Below are 19,045 nucleotides of genomic sequence, written 5' to 3'. Positions count from 1 at the left end.
AATTTCTGGATTAAGTTTGATTTTAAACATTTAGAACAACTATGGAATCTGGTAGAAGAATTCATTGAAAACAATAAACAGTTTTTTTGTTCATAGTGTTTAACTAGATTATAATGCATATAAAAAATGAGCATAAAGTACCTTCCCCTTTTCAATTAGTACTGCTAGGGTTGAACATCTAAGCTCTGCAATTTTGGCATTACTGATAGCATCAGATACTGTAGGTGAAAATGTCAAAAGGTTTACTAATTTTCTTATTTTCAGTCACTGATATATAAAGAGAGCAGATTCTGGGGTAACTAGTCATTGAAGAAAGAGTATTTGTGGTGCAGAAGCATATAATAAGGATAATATGTAACATGTGTGCTTTTAGGTTGGTAATTCTGGAAAACCTGGAGCTTTTGGGGAATTACATTTTACCTGGAAAAATCAGTGAAATTCAAGGTATTTCAGAAATCTCATAAAATCTCAGAGAATCTTGTGTTCTTAACCTACCATTGAAAATTAATTTTATTGAGTTTTATAAATCACAGATTTTAAAATAGCTACATAATATTTCAAAGTGTGTTAATTGTGTGAATATTATTCCATATAAATTACTTACGATTAAAAACTGCTATAAGGGGGTTTGTGTTGTTGCCCCAGATGAGATTATACGAAGATTTTGTAAGGATTTGTAAGCAGTGGGTCCTTGTGGTACGGCAATACGCGAACACCAAAAAGTAAGTTTAAACAGTTTTACTAAAAAAGGCTGATTATAAAACACGCACGCTACGTGCACCCATCATCACTGTGTCTGACATCCTAACACTGGCTAATTACGGTCGTATCGAAAGGCTCCATGGTGTGCTAAGAAGAGAGACATTCGTGCCCAAGGCCACGCTAGTTAATACTGCGCGCTGCAGACGGCGGCCAGTGGCGTACTCACTCAGCGTTGCACTGCGGTCAGACCCACTTTTACTGACCAAGCAAATTGTCAGCATTCCAGATAGGCCGCCTGGTGAGTACATGTTACACACCGTATGGCTGCGTACAACCTGTAGACCCTTACATCACTCTCACCAGAGAAAAAGAGCAACCATAGGTGGCTCAAAATGACCTCCTGGGTGTTATGAATCTATTTCGCCATTTGTGGCATCAGAAGGCATTGCAACATGTATTTCATTTGCAGATGCAGTAATGTTCGGTACAGAGAAGCGTGCCTTCAAGATGACAATTTCATACATGACAAATGCTGTTGACAGAAGGCAAATTACTAAAAGCAATAAAAACACAATACTGACAATCATGTATGCATTAATATTACTGGATGAATCGAAGGACTTAACTCTATTTGCTGCTTCAGTGAAGTTTAACTCATTATTGGAAGAGATTACATTTTCATGGATGTCCTTAATTAAATTATTGTCTTCAGAAAAACTTGATAAGGAATGCTTTCCATATGTTAATATGTATGAATCATTGTAATAAACAGATAATATCCTCGTTAATGGCAAATGTCCAGTTGCATGAAATGTAGTTGGCAATACACTAGACATATCAAATAGTTCACATGATAAATCACAATGTGCAACATTCAAGATTAATCCACTGTTATTCAATTTGAGTGTAAAGGATAGCTCAGGTGTATCATAATTTTTACATGTAAATGAGACATCAAGGGTGGAGTTATATGAGAAAATTATACCTTCAGAACATCATTAAAGAAATGGATTATAAAGAAGCGTTAAAATTCTTGGGCAATCATCTCTTGGGAGATGATTCATAAACAGTTCGTTCTCACAGCTGTTTAGATTAGATTATATTTACTTTCATTCCAATTGATCCGTAGTGAGAGGTCCTCCAGGATGTAGAACATGTCAGAAAAACTACAATACATGACAAATATTTATAACTCAAACAAATAAGCTAATGTACCATTCCACGGGTCCCAAGTGGAATGATCGTCATTTTTTAATGAACACTTTATGAAAAGGTCATTTTACAAATACTAATGCACTGAATTTAAAATAAAAAAAGTTTTATTTATTTATTTATAAGGTAATAAACGTGTAATACAACTATTATAATACTTATTTACAATGAACACATTACTGCACTGAAATGGTGCAGAAGTTAGATTGTACTTACACACATAAACACACACACACACACACACACACACACACACACACACACACACACACAAACTTATTTACAATGAACACATTACTGCACTGAAATTGTGCAGAAGTTATAGAGGGAAACATTCCAAATGGGAAAAATATGTATATAAAAACAAAGATGCTGTAACTTACCAAGCGAGAAAGTGTTGGTATGTTGATAGAGACAATAAAAAACACACACACAAATTTCAAGCTTTCACAACCCAAGGTTGCTTCATCAGGAAAGAGGGAAGGAGAGGAACAGATGAAAGGTTGTGAGTTTTAAGGGAGAGGGTAGGGAGTTATTCCAGTCCCAGGAGTGGAAAGACTTACCTTAGGGGTAAACACACACACACACACACACACACACACACACACACACACACATATCCATCCGTACATATACAGACACAAGTAGACATATGTAAATGCAAATAAAGAGGTTGGGCAGAGATGTCAGTCAAGGCAGAAGTACAGAGGCAAAGATGATGTTGAATGACAGGTGAGGTATGAGCGGCAGCAACCTGAAATTAGCGGAGGTTGAGGCCTGGGGGGTAACGGGAAGAGAGAATATATTGAAGGGCAAGTTCCCAGCTCCTGAGTTCTGATACGTTGGTGTCAGTGGGAAGTATCCAGATAACCTGGACGGTGTAACACTGTGCCAAGATGTGCTGGCCATGCACCAAGGCATGTTTAGCCACAGGGTGATCCTCATTACCAACAAACACTGTCTGCCTGTGTCCGTTCATGCGAATGGACGGTTTGCTGCTGGTCATTCCCACATAGAAGGCTTCACAGTGTAGGCATGTCAGTTGGTAAATCACGTGGGTGCTTTCGCATGTGGCTCTGCCTTTGATCGTGTACACCTTCCGGGTTACAGGACTGGAGTAGCTGGTAGTGGGAGGGTGCATGGGACAGGTCTTACACCGGGGACAGTTACAAGGTTCCCCCTAAGGTAAGTCTTTCCGCTCCACAGCATCTTTGTTTTTATATATATATATCTAAAAACAAAGATGATGTGACTTACCAAACGAAAGCGTTGGCAGGTCGATAGACACACAAACATACATACAAAATTCAAGCTTTCGCCACCAACGGTTGCTTCATCAGGAAAGAGGGAAGGAGAGGGAAAGATGAAAGGATGTGGGTTTTAAGGGAGAGGGTAAGGAGTCATTCCAATCCCGGGAGCGGAAAGACTTACCTTAGGGGGAAAAAAGGACAGGTATACACTCGCACACACACACACACATATCCATCCACACAAGCAGACATATTTAAAGACAAATTTAAAGACAAGTTTGGGCCAACTCTTTGTCTTTAAATAGGTTCTTTGCATATTATTTAAAATGATAATTTCATTAGAGAGGTTAGTTGAATCTGTACTGGACTGTTGTTCAAGAGCTAATATTTTGCCTTTAACTTCCAGTAGACCACGACTAGTTAAAGTACCAAATACAGTACGAAGGATACTCCCTCCAAAATTAAACCAGGCACGTTTATTCCTAATTAAAGTTTCGCGTGGCAAAAGCTTTAAAAAACAGAAAATCTCTTGTTCATAATTAGCAATTGTAGACTCTACCTGCATTTTGGCTGTGATCCAGTTATTATACCAAGATGTACCCACTTCCGAAATAGTGTCATTACCCTTAACAGAATGAATTAGATCAATTTGCTTCTTTACAGAATTAAACTGTTGCTGGATTTCACTCAGATTGTACTTGAGGACAAGTTTTGCATTAGTGTTGAAACTACCATGTCTGACCATGGTTCAAATAAAACATCTGTACTCTGTGGTACTATTACTACAGCATTAGTATAATACACTATCATAGCAAACATTAGAATAAAAATGAACATGGTTAATTAGTTCTAAATACTAGAGTTAACAATGAACATAAAATAAATGAGTTTCTCGTGGTAACCTATGGAATAAAAGGTTTAGTTTCACTTGAGCACTCGTGCAATAGCTTCAACACTAAATTTTCACAACACATTGACATAAGCACATGGCTGAAATAAACACACACACAGCACTCTCACACACTACACACGTTTACACAGATTGTAGGGGTGTCTGGAACAGGATTGCTCGGAATGTGGCGATGCCTTGGCCTCAAAGTCTGGACTGTGACCTCGCGATTCTCGCTTCCTGGGTTTGAGAACAGCAGGCATGCCTCTCAGTCGGTCCTCATCGTCTTGCGATGCTACAGGAAATCTACCCAGAAATGGCTTTACATGATTGACATGAACGACAATGGAATGAAAGGGCAGTTGGAGCTTAAGAGTGACTGGCGACAACACCTCCAGGATTGGATATGGTCCTTTCCAAAACTTCTTAAACTTTTTCACATGACTCTTCTTTAACATCACGTTGCTCAGATACACAAGATCTCCAACTCGATATTGTGGCCATGCTGCTTGGCAGTTGTGTTGTCTTGCTTGCTGAAGAAAGGATTGATGATTTCACTGTTTCACTCCCCTCCATGCTTCCTTTAGCTTGCGTGCTTGATCCCTTACGTGTTCATTACTGATTCAGGCAGTCGATTGTGCAAAGTCCAAGGGTGAATGCGTTATTCTTCCATAGACGATCTCATATGGACTTAGGCCAGTAGAGCTGTGCATTTTGCCATTGTAACAACTTACAAAGTATGGTAAACAGACGTCCCAGTTGTCGTGTTTGCTGCTCACATAATGGCTAACCATTTTAATAATTGTTCTGTGTACTCGCTCAGCTCTTCCATTTCTTTCAGGGTGTGCTGGTGTAGTCCTTAACTGAGTTATTTGCAAGAGATTACAAGTCTGTTTAAGCAATTCATTCATAAAATTTGTTCCTTGATCACTAATTATACTTAATGGTGATCCAAACTTAAGAATCCATTCTTTTACAAAAACTTTAGCTATAGTCTCAGTGCTTTGATCATGTATTGGTATCATGAGAAGGTATCTAGAGAAATGATCTAACACTGTCAATATGTATTTGTTTCCATCTTTAGTCTTAGGCAACAGTCCTACGACATCTAGTCATACTTGTTCAAATGTCTTTGCTTGTCTGTGGCAGTTCTTGTAATGGTGCTCTACTTTTTCCTACATTGTTCCATCTGTTACAGCAATCACATTGTGAAACAAACTCGAAAACGTCAACTTTGTGGCTCGGCCACAAAGTTGCGGTACTGTTATAAAAATGTTTGTTCATAACTGCAGCATTTGTTACCTCATCTGGAATCTGTATTACGTCACTGTTAATTACGCTCGACATTTCAGCAACTTTCGTTCCTCATAGCGAAACAACATCCTCATTGCTCTTATTTGCTATTGTAACCGGGGCTTTTGTGACATTCTGTCTCACCATTGTAGCGACACCTACACTTCTAGCAACATAACAATGCATTGTATCCAGTAACTCACTTTTCTCGGATCGCTCAATTAATAACAAAGTTCCTTCCTTGCATCAGGGTGACTTAACTTCAACGTAGATTGTCTTTCCTGCTCCCTTGGGAATTTGTTGAGGCTGATCAATTTTAACATCGATTCAGACAGTTTGAACTGATGCATCGTTTGGGCGGTCCATTCCCACAATGTCAGCATTGCTGCTCCTTTCAGTATGATCTGAAGAATGATTTCCTAGGTTGTAGTTGCTACGGCCTAGTCTGATTCCCCCCCCCCCCCCCTTTCCCCCCCTCCTGCACTTCCGGGGGTTAGAATGGGCCTGAGATATTCCTGCCTGTCATACGAGGCGACTAAATGGAGTTTCATACGTTTCGGCCTTTATCCTTTATGTGATGGTCTCGTGTATGATTTAACCTCCATTCTTCAAAATTTTCCCAAAGAGCGAGCCATCTGGGGAAGGGCTCCTTACAAGGTGCATTGTGTCCATCGTGCATTGATATCTTTAGTCCACTTTCTCGTCATTGCATTGCAGTCCTGCCCATTCTCCATCTCTTGAAAGAGGACACCTTCTTGGGTGCGTTTTCCACCATGCACTATGCAGTTTCGATTTCTGCGTCTACAATGACCATGGACTTCTTTGCACCTGATATCCAGCATGGTAGCCAGTCCGTTATGGTGGGGCCGCCATGTACCCTGTTGTTTGTAGCCCCTTGACCACACAGGGATCGCTCTGCTAACGCCTGCGCTGTTAACTCCACGTATGCCAAGGGGTAGATGGCCATCCCCCTGGGGCATCAGGACTCCTGGCAGTGGCCATCCTGCCAGGTAGCCTTTGCTGCAGCTGGGTGGCGTCCGTGGGGAGGGCCCCTGGTCAGAGTAGTGGCATCAGGCTGGATGACACACGATGAAGCGTAGTCCATCATCTCTTGCTGGTGGTGAAACACCAGCAGTCTCTAAGTGATCACGAGCTCAATTCAATGCACAGAAGAGTACGACCCCAAATCGTTCCCATCCCTGGCCACACCATGGGAGGAATGTCAGGCTAAGGATGGCAGTGGATCTTCTTTGCCCCGGTACCTTGTATGTTCAAAGCTGATGGGGAATCTTTCATGACGATGAAGCCTCAGTTTTTTGTTGAGCATTTAGAGGATAAGTTCGTCGAGGCGGAGGGCTTGTCCAAAATGAGATCTGGGTCAGTCTTGATCAAAACAGCATCCTTTGCCCTGTCATGGGAGTTATTTGCTTGTGACAAGCTGGGGGATGTTTCTGTAACCATCACGGCCCATAAGAGCTTAAATAGGGTCCAGGGTATCATATTTCACAGAGACCTTCTTTTGCAGTCCGATGATGAGTTGTGTGCCAATTTAGAGCGCTGAGGTGTACATTTTGTCTGGTGTGTCCACTGGGGTCCAAAGGATAATGAGGTTGCCACTGGTGCCTTCATCTTGGCCTTTGAGGGTGATACATTGCCCAAGAAGGTCAAGGTGATGGTCTACCACTGTGATGTAAAGCCCTATATCCCTCCCCCAATGCGGTGCTTTAAGTGCTGGAAGTTTGGCCATATGTCTTCCCACTGTACTTCCAGCGTCACATGCCGAGATTGCGGACACCCATCACATCCCAATATTCCATGTGCCCCACCTCCCATCTCTGTCAACTGCGGAGAGCACCATTCGCCTTGCTCGCCTGACTGCAGGATTCTCCAGAAAGAAAGGAAAATCATGGAGTACAAGACCCTGGGCAGAATGACCTACACTGAGGGTAAGAGAAAATTTGAACACCTGCATTCTGTGCAAATGGCATTGTATTACGCTGCTGCTGCTACAACAGTTCTGGCATCATCAGCTCCACCAACCCAGGTCACCTATCAGAGCCGAAAGACTACACCTGCCTCCATGATGGTGGGGAGCATTTTCCTCCCTGTTGCTCCTGCACCACCTACTTCAGGAACAACACCCCACCAATCTTCAGGGATGTCCATCCCCACTTCTAAGCCGGAGAAGCGTAAGTCTTCTTTGACTTCTCTTGCTAGGAAGGGGTCCCTTGGGTCACTCTCTTCCCAGGTTTCTTCTAGTGGGAAAGATGACACCCGCCAGCGGCTGAAGAGCCAAATAGCAGCTGGTCGTAGGGCTTCACGCTCATCCTCAGTCCCGGAGACTGAGCCAGTAAAGTCCTCCCAACCAGGGAAACCCAAGGAGTGGCGAGAGAAATCCAAAAAGAAAACCCCTAAGACCAAGGAAATTGCAGTGGAACCCACAGCACCACCACCTACAAGCTCTGCGGCTGAGGATGGGATGGAGATTTTGGCATCCACTGCGGACCTAGATCTCACCAGACCCTCAGACACAAAGGATATAGTCTGCTCAGGCAATAAATCGGTGGCAGAAGGTGACTCTGAGGTGCAAACTGCCTCATTTTATGTTCCATGCCTTCCCAGTCTCACGATGTCATCCTCTGGTGGAATTGCGGTGGTTTTTTCCACCACCTGACTGAGCTATGACAACTGTTAAGCTTTACACCTGCTATCTGCATTGCCCTCCAGGAAACCTGGTTCCCAGCAATGTGGACCCCTGCCCTCCGCAGCTATAAGGGATATTACAGGAACCGTAGTGACTATAATCGAGTGTCAGGTGGAGTTTGCGTTTGTCCTAAACTCGGTCTGTAGTGAACATGTGCCCCTTGAAACCCCTCTTGAAGCTGTGGCTGTCAGAATAAGGATGACAAAGGAAATAACTGTCTGCAATGTATATCTTACCAAAGAAGGTGCAGTACCCCTGAATTTATTAGCTGCACTGATTGATCAACTCCCTAAACCTTTCCTACTTCTGGGAGATTTTAATGCCCATAACCCCTTGTGGGGTGGTACCATGCTTACTGGCTGAGGCAGAGATGTCGAAACTTTACTGTCACAATTTGACCTCTGCCTCTTAAATACTGGGGCCGCCACACATTTCATTGTGGCTCATGGTAGTTACTCGGCCATTGATTTATCGATTTGCAGCCCCGGGTTTCTCCCATCTATCCACTGGAGAGCCCATGATGACCTGTGCGGCAGTGACCTCTTCCCCATCTTCCTGTCACTGCCCCAGCATCAGGCACATGTACACCTGCCCAGATGGGCTTTGAAAAAGGCGGGCTGGGGAACTGTCACCTCTGCTGTCACCACTGAATCCCCCCCACACGGTAACATAATGTGATGGTTGAGCAGGTGACTAGCACAATTATTTCTGTGGCAGAAAACATGATCCCTCGCTCTTTAGGTTGCCCGAGGCGTAAGGCAGTCCCTTGGAGGTGGCTGGAAGTCGCTGAAGCATTTGAGGAATGTCGGTGAGCTCTACAGCGGCATAAGCAGTGCCCTTCCCTGGAGCACCTCATAGCCTTTAAATGGCTCCGTGCCCGTGTTCGCTACCTTATCAAACAACAGATAAAGGAGTATCGGGAGAGATACGTCTCCACCATTGAATGCCACACGGCACCTTCCCAAGTCTGGGCAAAGATGAAATGTCTTTTCGGGTACCAGGCCCCAACAGCTGTCCCCAGTGTTACCATAAATTGCAAGTTATGTACCGATGCAAAAGTGATTGCTGAGCACTATGCTCAAGCCTCTGTGTCAGAGAATTACCCCCCAGCCTTTTGCACCCTCAAACGGCAGCTGGAAGGGAACATCCTCTCATTCACTACACACTGTAGTTAATCCTATAACGCCCCATTTACAGAGTGGGACCTCCTCAGTGCCCTTGCACATTGCCCTGATACAGCTCCTGGGCCTACCGAGCGGGCTGGCGCAGTGGTTAGACACTGGACTCGCATTCGGGAGGACGACGGTTCAATCCCGCGTCCGGCCATCTTGATTTAGGTTTTCCGTGATTTCCCTAAACCGCTCCAGACAAATGCCGGGATGGTTCCTCTGAAAGGGCACGGCTGACTTCCTTCCCCATCCTTCCCTAATCCGATGAGACCGATGACCACGCTGTCTGGTCTCCTTCCCCAAAACCAACCAACCAACCCAGCTCCTGGGCCTGATCACTTCCATAGCCAGATGATTCAACATCTGTCATCTGACTACAAGTCACATCTTCTCATCATCTTCAACTGGATCTGGTGCGATGGCATCTTTCCATCGCAATGGCGGGAGAGCACCATCATTCCGGTGCTCAAACCCTGTAAAAACCCGCTTGATGAGGATAGCTATTGGCATATCAGCCTCACCAATGTCCTTTGTAAGCTGCTGGAACGTATGGTATGTCGGTGGTTGCGTTGGGTCCTGGACTCACGTGGCTTGCTGGCTCCATGTCAGGGCAGCTTCTTCCACGCTCGCTCTACCACTGATAATCTTGTGTCCATTGAGTCTGCCATCCGAACAGTCTTTTCCAGATGGCAACACCTGGTTGCTGTCTTTCTTGACTTACATAAAGCATACGACACGACTTGGCTACATCATATCCTTGCCACATTGTATGAGTGGAGTCTCTGGGGACCACTCCCGATTTTTATCCAAAACTTCCTGTTGCTCCGTACTTTCCGCGTCCAAGTTGGTAACTCCCATAGTTCTATCCATAACCAGGAGAATGGAGTCCCACAGGGCTCTGTATTGAGTGTCTCTATTTTTAGTGGCCATTAACGGTCTAGCAGCAGCTATCGGGCCCTCTGCCTCACCTTCTCTGTGTGCAGACGACTTCTGTATTTCGTACTGCTGCTCCAGTACTGTGGTTGCTGAGCGGTGCCTCCGGGGACCATCCACAAGGTGCAGTCATAGGCTCTAGCCCACAGCTTCCAGTTTTCAGCCGCAAAGTTGTGTGTCATGCACTTCTGTCGGCGTCATACCGTTCATCCGGAACCCGCACTTTACTTTGATGATGATCCACACACTGTAGTGGAGACATATCAATTCCTAGGTTTTCGATGCTTGATTGACTTGGCTCCCTCATCTTTGTTAGCTTAATCAGAAGTGCTGGCAGCACCTCAATGCTCTCCGTTGCCTGAGCAACACCAATTGGGGTGCAGATCGCTCTACGCTGATACAGCTCTACAGAGCCCTTGTCCAGTATCAAACTGACTATGGGAGTGTGGTTTATGGTTCGGCAGCACCTCCAGCATTGCATTTGCTCGGCCCTGTGCACCACTGTGTGGTTCAATTAGCGACAGGAGCTTTTAGGACGAGTCCGGTGACCATCGTACGGTGGAGGCTGGTGTCCCTCCATTGGAGATCAGATGTGCGCAACTACTCTCCAGTTATGCAGCACACATTCATAGTAACCCTGAGCATCCGAATTACCGTCTCCTTTTCCCGCTTGTGGCAGTCCATCTCCCGCATCGGCAGCCCAGATCGAGGCTAATGATTGCGGTTCGTGTGGGGTCCCTTCTCTCCGAACTGGAATCCTTCCCTTTACCGCCTCTACTTGCGGTCCATTCACGTATGCCTCCATTGTGTACACCTCGGCTGTAACTTTGTCTGGATCTGTTGCATGGCCCAAAGGACCCCGTTAACCCTGCCACTCTGCACTGTCACTTCCTCTTGATTCTTGACATGTTCCAGGGCTCTGAGGAGGTTTACACTGTCAGCTCAATGGCTGATGGTCACATAGGCTTCGCATATGTTCATGGAGGACATATTGAGCAGCACTCCTTGCCAGTTGGCTGCAGTGTTTTCACTGCAGAGCTGGCGGCCATATCTCGTGCTCTTGAGTACATTCGCTTATGCTCTGGCGAGTCATTTCTTCTGTTTACTGACTCATTGAGCAACCTACAAGCTATCGACCAGTGCTACCCTTGCCACCCTCTGGTAGCGTCGATTCAGGAGTCCATCTATGCCCTGCAACAGTCCCGCTGTTCCGTGGTGTTTGTGTGGAACCAGGATATGTCGGAATCCCCAGCAACGAACTTGGCGACAGGCTGGCAAAACATGCGATGCGGAAACCGCTTCTGGAGATAGGCATCTCTGAAGCTGACCTGCGTTCTGTCTTGCACCACAGGGTTTTCCAGCTTTGTGAGACAGAATGGCATAACAGCACACACAACAAACTGTGTGTCATTGAGAGGACTATGAATGTGTGGAAGTCTTCCATGCAGGATTCTCACAGGGAATCAGTTGTCCTCTGCTGGCTCTGCATTGGCCATACGTGGATAATGCATGGTTACCTACTCCATCGCGAGGACCCACCTCAGTGTCGCTTTGGCTCCCAAGTGACAGTTGTCCACCTCTTGCTGGACTGCCCTCTTTTAGCCTCTCTGTGCCAGACTTTTAATTTTTCCAGCACCCTGTCTTCGATGTTGGGCGACAATGCCTCCACAGCAGCTTTAGTTTTACGTTTTATCCATGAGAGTAGTATACTTCTATGTAGGTTTTAGTGCATGTCCTATGTCCCTCTGTGTCCTTCACCCTAGTGCTTTTAGGGTGGAGGTTTTAATGTATTGCAGAGTGGCTGGCTTTCCGTTTTTATTCTCATGGTTGACCAGCCACTGTAATCTGCTTTCATGTTTTACTCTCTTCTGTTTCTAGCATCTCTCCGTTGTTTTCTTGTCCTCTTTTGTTCCTTTTAGTGTTCGTTTCCTTCCCTTTGTTCTTGTGGCTTTTCCTTTCTTTCCATTTTGTTTTATATGTTTCGTCCATTTTATTCTCACACTTGTGGCATTGTTTTATTAGGACCAAGGGACCGATGACCTCGTAGTTTGGTCCCTTCTCCCACCTCTAAACCAACAACCCATTTGATCTTTCTTTCTGCGACAAATATCTCTGCCTCATTAGTGGACAAGAAATCAAATCCAAGTACACCGTCATAATGCGTTTTGTTATTTGAAACCACTTGCACCCTTTCTGTGTGTTTATCTTTATTTTCACCTTCATCTTGGCCTTGGCCAAGAATTAATTATAAGTCAACTTCTCCATAGTAACTGTGGTTTCACCCTCGCAATTTTAATAGCGGCGGTTTCAATTTATCCTGTTTATCTATGCAACACCACATTAATGAGGTCTGTGCTCCTGTGTCAATAAGTAGTTTGATGTTTCTCCCACGATATACAGCACCTATCACGAAGTCATTTTCGGTCTGATTTTCACTAGAACTAACAGGAATCACTGTATCTGGCAAGGGGCGGATGGAGTGGTGGCCCGTACGTCCCCGTACTCGTTTAAAGATCTGGCAGGTTGTCTGTTGTTCGCATTACCTTTCTTCCAGTTGCGACAATTTCTCGAAACATGAACCTGCATCCCGCAATGATAGCAGATTCAGTTCTCTTTACAATCCTTAAGCTTCTGACCCAGATTATTGCATCTGTAGCATTGTACTGTTGTGTTGAAAACTCTGCGTTCTTGTTTCTGCATCTCATTCGGTCGTATTAGTGCTTCAACAAAACCAACAGCTGATTCTACTGCTTCCTGAAATGTTTTACATCGCTCCAGTCGAACAGCTTTGCTTACTTCCTCTCAGTGCAACCCGTGAATGAATGTGTCCAAGGCTCTCTGGTCAGCTTCGAACAACTGAAAGCTATTTTCATTTTCATCTTCTACTAACTCGTACGTTTGAGCGTTGATGTTTCGAATTCTGTTGGCAAACTGCTCGATAGATTTGTCTCGTCGCATTTGCAAACTGTGAAGCTGCTCTCTGTAAAATCTGATCGCATTTTTACATTTAAATTCTCTGAACAACAATCGTTCTAAACTCATTGTAATCTTCTGTTTTCACGCAAGTAGGCTCTGCACTAATGAAATCTTGTGCAGCTCCCTGAATGCTTAATTTGGCAACCACTAGCTTATTGGAATCTGTCCATAATCCTAACAGGGTGGCACCTTCAAGTTTACGAAAAAACACCTTCACATCATTTTCAGGTTTCCCACTAAACACTGGTACTGATGGCAATAATGAAAAATTCTTAATTGTAGTTGTACTTGTACTGGATGAACTATCATTTGCCAAGTCTTTCGGAATGTTACGCTTGCTTCTTTCTGCTTTTAACTGCCAAATCTCTTCTTGCAGTTCATTAATAACACTTTGTAGATTGACAACATTACTCTCACTGGATTGTGACATTTCATCTAATTTAACGCCAATGAGTCACTCGAATGTAAAATAAAAATCCATCACTGCCTTTCGTGTGGTAGCCAAACTGGAGTAGACCAACCTGAATTCCAGTGTTGGAAGTCCCCGCGTGGTTGGAAGATGTTGATGCTGCTGCTGCTGCTCGAAGTTCACGTTGTGGTGCATCTCTTCAGGTCTGTAGATTTTCCATAATTATCCCCATTCTGACACCATTTCTGTAAGGGGGTTTGTTTGTGTTGTTGCCACAAATGATGATTACATGAATATTTTGTCAGGATTTGTAAGCGATGGGTCCTCGAGGTATGGCAATACACAAACACCGAGAAGTAAGTTTAAACAGTTTTATTAACAAAGGCTGATAATAAAACATGCACGCTACGTGCACCCATCATCACTGTGTCTGACGTCCTAACACCAGCTAATTACGGTTGTATCGAAAGGCTCCATGGTGAGCTAAGAAAAGAGACATATTCGTGCCCAAGGCCGCGCTAGTTAATAATGCGCGCTGCGGACAGCGGCCAGTGTCGTACTCGCTCTGTGTTGCACTGTGGCCGGACACACATGTACTGACCAAGCAAATTGTCAGCGTTCCAGATAGGCCGGCTGGCAAGCGCGTGTTACATACCGTACGGCTGCGTACAACCCGTAGACCCTTACACTGCAGTTATAACTACTACTTATGGTTGGTATATAGTTCAGCTGAGAGGAAGAAAAGTCATTACTGTGGTATGCTGCCTCTTCGCTCACCATTAATTTATCAAGAGCATCTTGATACCATCTCCCTCCTCACACCTGGAATTCTCAGGGATTCCCCCCCCCCCCCCCCTCCCCTGCCCCCGCCACCGCCCCCGCTCTTCCAAGTCTGAGTAGCCATCCCGGTTGTGTCTGTAGGTGAATGAGGTGGCACAGACACTTCAACATTTATTTAACAGCTAAAACATCAACATATTTACTTACACCACTTACAACATTCTTAAATTTATACATGATATTTTTGTCCTTGGACGTAACTGTTCCACAATGTCACAATTCTATCGTAATATGAATCACTGTCTGTCAGTACACTATTCAATAACTTGATGATTATCATCAGATTAATAGTGTAATGCTAGATGCTTTTGTTCTCTGTGTGACTCTTCTGAGATTTGAATGCAGCTTGGTGTGTGGTATCTTAAAAAGACATGCAGGGGCTACATTTGCTTGCAGTGAGTCAAAGCGATGATGGTGTCCTCTCATGGCAAATGTGGTACCACCCTTCGGAAGACGGTAAGCTGTGGAGAGTGTGTGGCCTGACTGCGGCACCCTGGTGGGGCATTTAAAATCTTGTCTTTTGCAGCAATATGTGTGGCATTCAGTGCAGTACAGTGTTGATGCCACAGTATGCTCTAGAAACTCTTGTAGACAGTTCTTTAAACAGTTGGTCTTAGTGACAAAAGTCATGCCGTACATTTACTCTCTTATAAAGTTTGTTGAGAAAAATCAATTACGGTTTAAAAACAACAGTAACATTCATAAATACAATACTAAAAGCGGAAATAGCTTACACATCTACCACTTGGACTCAGTGTAGCACGGAAAGAAGTGGGATTGAGCCATAGAAATCATTAGCTACATGCCAAATTATCTGAAGAATTTGGTGGGTAATTATATTAAATTGAAACACAATGTGAAATCATACAAATGGTCAGCATATTGTTGTATTTTCCACTGATAAGTACTACGAATGTGAAACCGACTCTTGTCAGGTTGCATTAATGGTCCATGGAGCATCGCAAATAACTACCTAAATACTTCCATACAATTTTATTAAGTATGTCTAGAGAAAAATCTGTGAAATGTAACTACGGATATATGATGTCAGATCAAATGTCTGCCAAGCAAACAGCAGCAGAGACAAAATAGAACAGATTGTCACAGAATCACTAGCTTCTGGACCTAACTGTTTCTTCACCTACCTTTTTTATTAGTTAATTAATTCAATCACACCATGTGTTTTGAAAGGCACTTATCGCACAGACGAAGTACTGGGTAGTAGACAGCACATAAACAAGAATGTGTGCGTGTATATTGTTGAAAAAGTGGAGAGCAGTTTTCTTACTAGCATAATATATTGACTGGAGGCATCTTGACTGATGTTAGCAAATACTGACTTGTCCCACAACCAAGTAAGATGGCATTATGGTTAATGCACTGGGCCATAGTCCCATAATCAGGAGATCCAAGCTAAAATCTTCTTCTGACTACCCAGATTTAGTTTTTCTGTAGTTTCCTACATCGCTTAAGGTTTGGGGGCTGATGACTTTTAAAAATATGTGCACATATTGTTGATGATGTTTCCCTTCATTCCTGCATGTGTTTCCTGTGAAATTGCACATCTCGATAGAAACTGTAGTTCAAGTATTGTTCACTAGATGTCTGTGCATGCTGAGGATGCTTGTATATTTTTTTCTCTAACTGGATCTTCACATCAGTATCTCTTTGCCATGTGCATCTACATTTACGAGAGACAGTTTGATCAATGTCTACATTGCTTGGAGGTATCTCATGAGTTTGATGGCAGTGACTTTGGTTTTTCAAAAGATGGTGGTACAGACAAATCTGTGGGTGATGTGAACTATGTCCATTTAAAGAAGGGAGATCATAGAGCTTAAACAAACGATATTTAGTACAAAATACTTGCCATCTGTATTCAGATCCCAATGAAAGTACATTCAGTATGTCATTCTAAAATATGTTTTATTTTTTCATATAAGACTTTTTATGGCAAAATCAGAAGGGGAAGGTGGACATAAAATCAACTTGAGCAAGCAGTGCATTTATTCCATTGGACATCACACATGAAGAATGTAAAAGACCAAAGGTGAGGGCAGACAGTGAAGAAAGCTGGATGATTACTGATTGTGTCCTACATTTTTCATAAATTCCAAATACAGTAGTGCAATATAAGAATAGATTGGGGTATGCTCATTAAAGCATAAGGAAGTCATGAGAGCTGGCCGGTGTGGCCGAGCAGTTCTAGGTGCTTCAGTCTGGAACCGCGCGACCACTACAGCGCAGGTTTGAATCCTGCCTCGGGCATGGATGTGTGTGATATCCTTAGGTTGACTAGGTTTAAGTAGTTCTAAGTTCTAGGGGACTGATGACCTCAGATGTTAAGTCCCATAGTGCTCAGAGCCATTTGAACCATTTTGAAATCACGAGGCATGAATTCCCTTCTTTTAGCTCTACACTGTCAAAATGGAAGAGAGTTATCATCGATGAAATGAAATGAGTAGAGTGCTCTCATAGAAGAATGAAGCTGACTTGAAACACGTGATACAAAGATTCAAGTTACCAATGTAGTGAGTTGTAATGGCAGTTTTGTGCCGCATTGTCCTGGTTGTTGGGTGGAGGAGCAGTTGTGGGCTTGCCAGGGTGGCCGTTTTGACCTCTTCACCTCAAAAGTGCAGGTTCACTACTGGGGAACAGAAGCAATTTCAGCAATGCTTCTGTTGCAGACAGATTAATTTATTAATCTTGTATGCAGTGTGGTGATAGTCTAGGCCTATGTCCAGCAGTGTCCCGATTGGTGGTTAGCAGTGTCCAGTGATGGTGCTTGCTTAGGTGGCTGACGCATATTAGGGCCCTCTTGATCTAGGGGTGGCATCTTCAGGCAGTAATCAAAACATCCTGGGCCCCAATTCAAACTCAGCCACTGCTAAAATTTCAAATAAAAATCATCAGAATATGTGCCCAAAGACTTCCTGCATAAGAAGTCACCTTCATTATATCAACGGCCTTGGCAAAGAGGATTGAGGAGAGGGCAAAGGTTCAGGGCAGTCACTTGTCCTTGGGATGGGAAATACCCTATGAGGTGGAAGAATCAGCAGTGATCAACGGCATGAAGATGCAGAAGGCAATGGAAACCTCTGCATGAAAGATGCAGAATATGGTTCAACAGGACACATGGCCTGTAATTGAAAAAATGTCATGATGATATCTCCATTGGCAAAAGATTCCTGATTAGTCCCCCATTCTGATCTCCTGGAGGGAACTGACAAGGGGGAGGTGACGACAAGGAAAAGATGGAATAACAAACAAAGAAATAACAGTCTACGAGTTAGAGCATGGAACATCAGAAGTGAGAACATAGTAGAAAAGCTAGAAAATCTGAAAAGGGAAATAAAAATGTTCAAGACAGATATAGTGGAGACCAGAGAAAATAAATGGAAAGAAGTTAAGGATTTCTGGTCAGAAAAGTACAGGGTATAACAGCCGCAGAAAATGGTATAACTGAAGTGGGATTCATTATGATTAGGAAGGTGAGACAGAAGGTGGCAACAGTTCAGTGATAAGGTTGTTCTCATCAGATTCAACAGCAAACCAACATCGACAATGATAGTTCAGGTACACACACCAACTTCAAAAGCAGAAGGTGAAGAGATAGAGAAAGTATATCAGAATACTGAATGGGTGATTCAGTATGTGAAGGGATATGAAAATCTGATAATCTTTGGTGAATGGAATGCAGTTGTAGGGAAAGAATAAAAGAAAATGTTACATAAGAATATGGGCTTTGCACCAAGAATAGGAAAGACATAGGACTAACTGAAGTCTGCAATAAGTTACAGATGGTAATAATGAGTACCCTGCTTAAGAATCACAAGAGGAGTAGGTATAATTGAAAAGACCCGAAGACAAGGGTAGATTCAAGCTCAATTACATCATGATCAGAGATAGATTCTGAAATCAGATACTGGAGTGTAAGGCACACCTGTGCAGATAGAGACTCTGATCACAATTTGGTAATGATGAAGAATAGACTGAGGTTTATTGGGCAAGCACAGTGCTGGACAAGCAGACATAGATAATTGTGAATAGACTGTGGGTAACATAAAAAATACTTCAAGTCATCGACGAAAGAAGGAAATATAAAAATGTTCAGGGAAAGATGAATACAGCAACAAAAATCCCTTTGCAATGAAATAAAAAACAAGTGCAGAGCAGCCAATGTGAAATGGCTGCAGGAAAGGTAAAAAAAAAAAAAAAAAGAGTGTCTGGAGGACTGTCTAAGCATATAGAAAAGCCAAAACAATCTTTGTGAATTTAAAAGTAAGGGTGACAACATTAAGTATGTGATGGGAATTCTGCTGTTTAGATGAGAGTGTGTATGGATGGAAAGAGTACAGTGAAGGCATCTATGAGGGAGAGGACTTGTCTGATGTGTTAGAAGAATAATTTGGAGTTGGTATGGAAGAGATAGGGGATCCAGTATTAGAATCAGAAATTAAGAGAGCTCTGGAGGACTTGGGATCAAGAAGGAATAGATAACATTCCATCAGAATTTCTAAAATCATTAGCAGAAGTGGCAACCAAATAACTATTGAAGTTGGCATGTAAAATGTGTGTGACTGGTAGTGTACTATCAGACTTTCATAAACATATCATCCACACAATTCTGAGGGTAGAAAGAGTAGATTGGTGCAAGTACTATCAAAG

Source organism: Schistocerca serialis, chromosome 4 (genome assembly GCF_023864345.2).
Source record: "Schistocerca serialis cubense isolate TAMUIC-IGC-003099 chromosome 4, iqSchSeri2.2, whole genome shotgun sequence".
Lineage (NCBI taxonomy): Eukaryota > Metazoa > Arthropoda > Insecta > Orthoptera > Acrididae > Schistocerca > Schistocerca serialis.
This window is presented reverse-complemented; position numbering follows the sequence as displayed.